The sequence below is a fragment of the Danio rerio genome, chromosome 7, assembly GCF_052040795.2.
Source record: "Danio rerio strain M-AB ecotype USA chromosome 7, GRCz13ab, whole genome shotgun sequence".
Classification (NCBI taxonomy): Eukaryota; Metazoa; Chordata; class Actinopteri; order Cypriniformes; family Danionidae; genus Danio; species Danio rerio.
This window is the reverse complement of record NC_141027.1, coordinates 47,650,001-47,660,180: the sequence shown is the minus strand read 5'-3', so window position 1 is coordinate 47,660,180 and position 10,180 is coordinate 47,650,001. Positions and strand designations below refer to the sequence as shown.

The window sequence follows — 10,180 nt, the reverse complement described above, 5'->3', positions numbered from 1 at the left end:
ATATCTAAATCTAACAGACCTCTAAATATGTGTGATGTAATTTAAAGGCTTAGTCACTCCAACAATGGTACAATATAGAGATACATGTAATAACAACATGTAATAATCGGCATAATTGAGTACACCCCTTTTTAAACATTTAAATTTTTTTTCCATTTCTCAGTGAATATAGGCAATGTATTTTGGTGCATTTAAACAAAACAGATTTATTAAACAGATACATTTATTAAAACAATATTTTAGTTACCAAACATATTTTAAAAGATAATACTGTAAATACAATTAAATTCAAGCAAAATATTGCAAAAAAATTACAAACTACAAAATTTCAACCAAATTGTTCAAAATTTATTTATTTATTTATTTATTTATTTATTGCTTCTCTTGATTTTTCCACTTTTTAAAAATTTGTATTTAATATTTTTCTATAACATAAATTTAGGTGTACTAGTTTTTGAACTACTATCGTAAGTTATTTTGTTAGATAAGCTCCAGATTTGGCTTTACTGACTAATCTAATGTGTATGCACAAATATAATATTCTATAGCTTACAATTCAAAATATGAATTTAAAAGATTTGTTAGGGGTGTACTTATATATGCTGAGCACTGTATGTTAGTGTCCATGAATGATCATGTTTATTATATGTATCTGCTGCTTTAAACGTTTAAGTCCTGTTTAGGCTTTATGGATCATCTCTAAGTGTCTTTGTTTTATTAACATTAATATCTATAAAAAGACTATAGTTAACTAAATATTGCTGCTTTTTATTTTGTATATATATATATATATATATATATATATATATATATATATATATATATATATATATATATATATATATATATATATATATATATATAATATATATATATATATATATATATATATATATATATATATATATATATATATATATATATATATGTCGAGCATAAGCCCTATTTACACCAATAACACTCTCTATAATGATAGTAGCATCCACACCAATGCACACTACTGTAAATGAAAATGAGAAAACACATGATTAATTGCTAGATTTAATGTGTTGAAAGTTCCTACTATTTCAATTGAACAAATTTAAATAAATGCTTTTCAAATAAATGCACATTTCTTATGAAACCAGAAAAAGTGACTTTTGAAATCATTTTTCTATTAAAGGGTTTTTTAATTATTGTCAATTTGTTTTAATTTCTTGAATACTCTCAACACTATATTATTCAACACTCCCCTTACTTTAATGTGAGGTTTATGTTTTACCAGTTTTTACCAAAAAAAAAAAAAACTAAATCCAGGGATATGAATTGTAGCTGTGGTGTAGATTATTGTATATTTATAAAAGTTTACACAGACCTAAACATAAACCTTTTCACAAAACAATAACTATAATAACAGCTAGTTAACGGTTTTGACTATTATATTGTTCTGTTTATTATAAGAACATGTTGCAGTTTAAAGTCCTAGTTATTTTAATAAAATGTTTTTAACCATGAGCATCACAACTTTAAACTGATTCTAGCTATATTAACCATCTGTCATGATCATTATATTTGTGATGTATTCAGAACATTTTTTATGACTACAGTATATACAGTAGGTGCATCCCAAATCGCATGTGGTTATACTCATGGCAGGTATTATTTGGTAGTCAGGTCAATTATTTGACTAATTTGGCAACCGTCAAACTTCATCTGGGGGACGGTTTGAATTTCCGCTTAGTAAAAAATATCGTTAGTGTTCCATTTGGGACAACACTGCATACATATACTGTGGTGTTGAGTGTGTAAGTGCATAAGTATAGAAGATAAGAGCATAGTGTATAGTGTACCACTTGGGATGCAGCTAATATTTACTGTTATCATTATAGTTATTGTCATTGGTGTGAATGGGATTGTGACTCCCATATGGTTCTGACACTAAAATTTATTTGATTCAAATAAATATCACTAACCCTAAATATTTCTTAAATAGATACAAACTATAAACTAAGCACCACAGACTCATGTTTTGGTGAACATCAACTTATAAAAACATTAAATCTTTCCCAAAAAGTAAAAAAAAAAAGAAAAAAAAACACAGTACAACATTGACTCAGTAAGGAAAACAACAATGTGATTCACAACATTATAGCAGAGAATTTGCCAGAGCTGCAACACTTACAGTGTTGTCCTTTTGTGTGAATGGGAATATTTGTGATTTCACATATACACTAAAAATATTCATAAATTCAACTCAAATTGTAGCTTTAATTTAGTGGCTAAATTTGAATGAATTCACATGATCTCATACTGTATGTTCCATTTGCTGATCCCCCAATAACAGTTGGGTTTAGGTTGAGTGTCACATCTCCTTTATAAAATCGTACAATTTTATACAGTACATTTTCACAGACAAAACATAAAATACTTACATTTCCTTGTGAGATCAGGCTGTGTTTTTATTTTTTCCCCTGTTTAAATATGCTTTTGAATTGCATTAAGGGAGCTTGATCTTTCTTCCAACAACTTTGACCCCTAAAAAGTTTGAAAAAGTTACCTTTAACATTTTAATAGTGATTGATTTTTAATACATTTTTTATATTTTCAGAATTGGTGTTGTGTATCACACAACAAAAACCTTTAATATGTGTTATTTTACAGATGTGTTTTCCTCTATATTATTCCATATACATTAAATAATTGCAAACTACTAAAACAGGGGTGGCCAACCCTGTTCCTGGAGAGCCACCTTCCTGCAGATTTGAGTTGCTACCCATATCAAACACACCTGAACCAATTAATTAGGACCTGAACACCACATGATAATTACAGGCAGGCGTGTTTGATATGGGTTGCAACTGAAATCTGCAGGAAGGTGGCTCTTCAGGAACAGGGTTGGCCACCCCTGTACTAAAATGTCAATAAAAGTCACTTGTCAATAATAATAAACTTGTCATTATGCAAATCACAACTGTAAATAAACAGTAAACACCTGTAAATTACAAAATATGGAAGCTTTTAATTAACAGATATGTTTTAAGTGTAGTTCTGACACTAATATTTATTTTATCCAGAACACAACTATAACTCTTCCTTACATAATTACACTGTAAATCCGAAAAAAGTTAAGGCAATTAAAACCGTTTGAGGAAACCGATTGCTACAAACCATTTGAGTATATGAGTATATCTATTTGAGTATTGAGAACTTAATCAGTTTGAGTTGAAGTAATGATGTATTTCATGAACTCAACACTGAGTTCAAAACTCTTTTCAAATGAGTAGAATTAACTTTCAGTCAATTTTGAGTTAACTACGCTCATTTCACTTGATAAAGCTAATTGTTGGGTTTTACAGTGTACCAAACTTAGCATCAGTCTCATTTTTTAGAAAACATCAATTAATAAAAACATTAAATCATTCCCAAAATGTAAAGCATAAAAAAGATAATACTAAAAACAAAAGACACTACACTAGAAATACCAACTGTTTGAGTTTTATTAACATTTTGTAGAATACAGCATTGACTCAGTAAGGAAAAACACGCTGATCCAGAACATTATGGCATAGAATTTCCCAGAGACGCAACACATATGAGTGTTTCTGACAGACAGGTCAGAGCCTTGGCCGCATGAAAACACAAGCAGTTCAAACGTTCCTTCATGGTGATAAAAACCATATGGATGTCAGTTACACAGCTTAAATAAGCATTTGCACAACTCGCAGGCCAGCTCTGCACACCCGGCTGACTATGAAAATAATTAGTGCGTGAGCTGGAGCGCTTGTGGTGGCTAAACTCACAGCTAACAACCCCCTGAAGAGCTTCTGTGTGTGTATGGAGAGTCTTGAGGGACAAACACAACTGTGGCTTTTCAACAATGCTCTCGCTGCCGATGCCGTAGCGTTTACTTTTAGCCGTAATGAAAGAAAGAGCTTTGTAAATGAGATAAATATGTGGCGACCTTGTGATAATTGTTTTATAGCTTTGAGTTTGCTTAAAGGGAGGAAATGTGAAGTGTATTGGGGTTTATAAACAGGAATGCATAAAGTTTATCTGTAGATGAAATTGGTGGTAAAACTACTGCCAATCAGAATCCGCTACTACATTTGAAAAGTATGCTAATAGCTTATGATGAAATGACAAAAAACACATTGAATGTAAAAAAATAAAACAAGGAAGACTGAATAGCCTTTTCTTGCAAAACATACTTAACCCTGCTGGCACAGGATGTCAACATGACGTCATATTGACGTTGCACCCCAATGTCCTGGAACCGTTGGATTTTGTTTTTGTAATGAAAATCAGTTTGTTGTCAGAACCCACTGTCAGGCTGACATCAATGTCCAACCTTAAATCAACCTAAATCAACCAAATATCAACGTCTAATCATGTTATACAATCATGTTAATCATGTTAGGTAGTGCTGTCGCCCCACAGTAAGAAGGTCGCTGGGTCGCAGGTTCAAGCCTTGGCTGGGTCAGTTGGCGTTTCTGTGTGGAGTTTGCATGTTCTACCTGTGTTCGCGTGGGTTTCCTCCGTGTGCGCCGGTTTCCCCCACAGTCCAAAGACTTGCGGTACAGGTGAATTGGGTAGGCTAATCTGTCTGTAGTGTGTGTGTGTGTGTGTGTGTGTGTGAATGTTTCCCAGAGATGGGTTGCGGCTGGAAGGGCATCAGCTGTGTAAAAATGTACTGGATAGGTTGGTGGTTCATTCTGCTGTGGCGACCCCGGATTAATAAAGGGACTAAGCTGACAAGAAAATGAATGAATAATTAATTAATTGTATTATTATTATTATTATTATTATTATTATTATTATTATTATTATTATTATTATCATTATCATTATTATTATTATTATTATTATTATTACTATTATTACTATTAGCAGTTTTTATTTAATTTTATGAGCAGAAACATAAAAAACTGTATATCCTAAAGTAATATTTACTTTTGACCACATTTTGTAAATTATTTTTACTTTGTTTTAGTTTTTTTTTTATTAACACATTTTTTTCTCTAAATAAATAAAATAATTCATTTGATTAAACTGATTTAGTTTTTACAATTATTTACAGAAAGCATCTTCTAATATTGAAAAAAAAAAACAATAGAAAATACTAGTTCACTGTAAAAATAGTTCATTCTGTATACCAAAATGATTCTTGTCAGTTAATATTTTGAGCAGTATACAATACAACAAATTGTAATATACAGTGGGGGAACAATGCATACAACACATCATCATTTTTCTCAGAAAACATATTTCTAGAGTTTACTTGACAATTTTCACTGGATGTTAGTAACAACCAAAGAAATGCACATATGCAAAGAAATTGACACTAATTAGTTTACAAATTAAGTTATGCATAATAAAATGAAAAAAAAAAAATATTGAACACATAAAGTAAGAAGGTGTAGAAAGGTAGTGAAAGCCTAGACAGCAGCTGAAATCTCTCAGTAGTTATTCAGCAACCCTCTGCCCTTCCTCATTTAAATTAGGTTTTGTTGCTTCAGTCCAACACCTACATTAGCAGGATGATGAAGATGAAACCAGGCTGGACATTTCACCAAGACAATGATTCAAAACGCAGCCAAGGAAACTCTTGAATGATTTCAGAGAAAGAAAATCAAGTTGTAGAATGGCCCAGCCAATCACCTGACTTGAATCCAACATAAAATCCAAAATAAAGATCAGATTTGACAGACGAGAACAACAAGACCATCAAGGTTTTTACACTGTTGGAAAAACACACCTTAGCAATGCATGTGACTTTATTCTACACATGAGTGGTGTTTTTAAGCTGCCATCACCAAAAAGACTTTTATATAAAGTATTAAATTTGTTTCAGTAGCTCAGTACTTTCTCCTTTTGCCTTTTTCATTTTATTATTATTATTATTATTATTATTATTATTATTATTATTATTATTATTATTATTATTATTATTTTGTTTGTTTGTATTGTTTGGGTTTTAGGTTTGTTTTTCAAAATCTGATTCAATTCCATGTCCTTTAAAAAATATTATTCCCAGGAAATAAAAAAATAGTTTTTCCCCACGGTAGCTTAACTATTATAATTATTATATATGCTGTTGTAAATACATGAATCTATGGTCTAAATTGTAACTAGTTTAATAGTTTATGTATTACATGCAGGACAAAGAAAAAAGAATGTAAATAAAATTAAATCAAATGCAGTTTGTTCCACTGATTTATGTTCGACTAAAAATTTATTTACTTTTTTTATTTATTTATTTATATATATTTTTTATTCTTGAGTAAATGACAACTAAAGCATGTTTAATCAAATAAATGTTTAAGTAAAGTATCAATAAAAAATAATGGAAAATCTCTAGACCAATTTCACACAAATTTTGACAATATTATTATATTATTTACATAATTTTGTTTAGAAAAAAAAAGGTTTTGTATAATTTCCACTTGTCATTTTTTTTTCTTTCCCTTTTATCCCGTCAATCCTTGCTGCTTTTTTCTTTTTTCTCTATTCTGCAGCTCTGTAAATATTTCAGCCAGTCATCTGTCGGCATGTGTGTGTGTGTGGTGTGTGAAGTGTCATTTAGTCAGGTAGGCCGCGGTAGTAAAGTGCAGCAGGACAGAGACTATTGGAGGTGAAGAAGAAGAGTGAGGGAGCAGATGGAGGAGTGTAACTCTAATGGGATGTGAAAGCTAGAGGCCGATAACTAATGTGCTTCCTGTGTTCTTCCCCTCTTACTTGTCATCTCTCCCTCTTTCACTCAGAAAGAGCATCTCTCCGTTTCTCGATATGCGTGAGAGTGTGTGTGTCCAGTGATGCTGATGTGTGTAAGATGATGAAGATGATGATGATGTGTCTACTTGTGTGTGAAAGAGTAAAAAGAGAACGAGAGCGATGGTGATGAGGGGAAGGAAATGAGAGGTGACTGAGACGTTCACTTAGTAGACAGCATGACATTAACAGCGACAGACACCTTTCTGTGCGTATCAGCGGCACGCGAGCCTGCGTCTGTGTTTATCTGCATATGCTTCTCATCCGTGATTTACTGCAGGTGAATAGGGTACAGTACTGTAAATAGCTAACAGTTGTATCTGTATTTACCCAGTTGATAGATTACATTACAAATGGAAGATTTTGTATAATAAGCTTTCTAAACTGTTGCTTAAAAATCCAAATATAGCATCGTTAATGAAATATTCACTAATTTGCAAACATTTCTAGCACAAAAATATGATAAAACATATGGATCTAAACCTGTGTTTACTTTGCCGCGATGTCAGCTCAGCATCGTGATGTCTATTGGCCATCACAATGGACAATGGCATCATCTATCGACCCAACCCTAATAACATGTAAAACAGAATCATGAAAGGAACATTCAGACAGCAACTCATGTAAAAACCTATATTATATTATTCTCTTACTCAGATTAACACAAATCATTCGATTACTGATGTCCATGTAAATGTAGCCATTGTCCTATTTTAGCACTATTATACTATTACACTATTATATTAACTATAATAAATTATTGAAAGATTATTTATTCTGCTTTAAGATAATATATAAACCTCAATTTATAAAAAAAATACACTTATGAGTTGCTCTGTGGTCCAGGGTTATATATCAATAACACCATAGTGTGTCATATTTTAATATTTTTCAGCTGTAATATTATATTGATACATGGATGCCCATATAACAATATTGTCAATATTTGATTATACTATTTAGTTAAATATTAAAATAAGTTTCTTTACAGTCCTCTACCATAAATGTTGGTCTTTTGTTTTTTTCTTGGCAAGCATCACTTTTAGCATGCAGTAAGTTATTACAATAAATATGGCAACATTTCTGAAAGGTGCACATATTTAGAATGTTATTATTTCATTACATTTACATTTAGTCATTTAGCAGACGCTTTTATCCAAAGCGACTTACAAATGAGGACAAGGAAGCAACTTACACAACTATAAGAGCAACAATGAATTAGTGCTACAGGCAAGTTTCAGGTCTGTAAAGTCTAAGAAGGAAAGTATTAGTACTTTTTTTTTTTTTTGGTACAATTAGTGTGATATCCAGAGAGGCAATTGCAGATTAGGAAGTGAAGTGGAGACTAAATAGTTGAGTTTTTAGTCGTTTCTTGAAAATAATTATTAAAGTGTTGGTCAGTTTGCCTGCTTCACAAACCCATTTATTTGAACTGAAGGAACACAATTGTATTAAGGCATGCAAACTGAGATTTTTTTGACCTACATTAATTAGATTTTTAAATATGTACTGTAATATTTGTATTGATGATTGAATATGTGTTTATTTGTGTGTTTGATTTCTGTTTTTTGTTTGTTCAGTGTATGCAAATGTGGGCCTAGAGTCCAAGACAAATCAAGGGGACAATAAAGTGTGAAAAAAAATAATAATTCTACTTCTACTTTAATTTAAAACTTTAAAAAGGCAAATTAGTTCAAATGTGTTGCCAAAGATTTCCTTTGCAAAAATTGCAAAATATGTTTAAAAGCCACCATAATGCTGTATTGTGAGCCATTATCATGATCAGGGGTGCGTTTCCCAAACAACGTAACTCGCGGCTGAACTATCATAGTAGGATGCATAATTTGAGAAAAGAACGATGTAGTGACAAGTGTTTCCCAAAACCTGTAGTTTCTCTGTCGCAGATCTATCGTTTGAACCATGTTAGTTATGACGTAAAATGCCCATAATGATGCAATAAATAGGGCGGAGTAACTACTTCTTTAAAGAAGAACCCCATCATCTCTTTCTGCAAATTATATTGTTTTACACGCGCACGCATTTAAAAAGAATCCAATATTAGTTTTGGTAAAAACATGCACTCGCTTTCCATATTAATACAAATATATGTAAATGAAACATATAGGACCAATGTTTCCTTTACAAACATTATTGAGAATATTCCATAGTCTATTCTAAAACATAAAATCACTTACAAAACGCATATTTCAATCTGGTATATAACTCATATAAATAAATAAATAAATAAATAAATAAATAAATAAATAAATAAATAAATAAATAAATAAATAAATAAATTTATTAAGAAATGACATTTTATATTTATTATTTATTAGTGTTAGGACTGCGTTGTTGTTTGTGTCTTTGATTTTGATTCCAGATTGGGGGCGTGCCTTCAGCGCACCTGATGCTGGTCAGCGCCCTTATTTAAACCCCGGCAGAGAGTTTGTCGGGGCCGCTGTCCATTCACTTGGCAGTTGGCCAGAGCCACACTCCTATTTGGGCCTTTATGCTTTGTTTCGCATCCATACATTATCACTGACAACATTTACAGCATCCATACATTTGCATTTCACACTGATTGAACATACTGATACTGATATTTTGATTATATAATTTAAATTGAGCTAAATAAATATTCTTTTTGATTATACTTCTCCTTGTCGTCTCCCTCATTATGTTACATCCTTGAGCCAGGTGTAACAATTAAGAAATGAAAAAAATTATACTTTAATAATAATATTAATAATATGAATGATGACAATTATTATTATCATCATTATTATTATTAAGTAGGATTTTGTTTATTTTTTTATTTTTTGGAAAAATCTACTTTTACAATTTGACACATGTAAACTAGTGCAGAAATGTTCTAACCAACAGGCCCTCGTCATATACAGTACAAATAGTTAATAAATTACCCACTCTAAATTAAAAGTATTAACGTATGCTGTTTTTTTTTTTTTTTGTTTGTTTGTTTTCACAAGCTTTGGAGACGTAAATAATGTAACATAAACATAAATTCAGCTTTTAAATAATAGTTTACCTATAGCTTTCACCATGAACCATGGCTGTTTTCAAAATGACATCAATGTTTTCAAAGTGCACTGTGAAAGTGACAAATGAAATTAACAAACTTTGTTTGTAACGACACAACTTGCGACCTTAGTTGGCTAACGAGGGTTTTCAGAAACCCATCCCAGATCATATCACTGATTCCTTAGTTGTTACAAAGTGGATTTGGAGAATGTAATTTATTTACTTCATAACTGACAAAATACAATAAAAATAAACAAAATAAAAATCATCAAAACTGTATAATATATGTAGGCCTATATATTAATAATAATTAAAACTGCTTTTATACATGCCGAAATAAAACAAATAAGACTTTCTCCTGGAGAAAATAAATATTATAGAAAATACTTTAAAA

At 31.0% G+C, this 10,180-nt stretch overlaps 1 long non-coding RNA gene across 1 annotated transcript in view; it reads right to left on the bottom strand.

Moving 5' to 3' along the window:
* Positions 1-9,568: 9,568 nt before the first annotated feature.
* Positions 9,569-10,180, bottom strand: part of LOC103911415 (uncharacterized) — a 22,572-nt gene continuing 21,960 nt past the window's right edge. Inside the window, exon 3 of the long non-coding RNA XR_015496152.1 lies at positions 9,569-10,180. This exon is cut by the window's right edge and continues 261 nt beyond it. This is a non-coding gene — a long non-coding RNA (uncharacterized LOC103911415).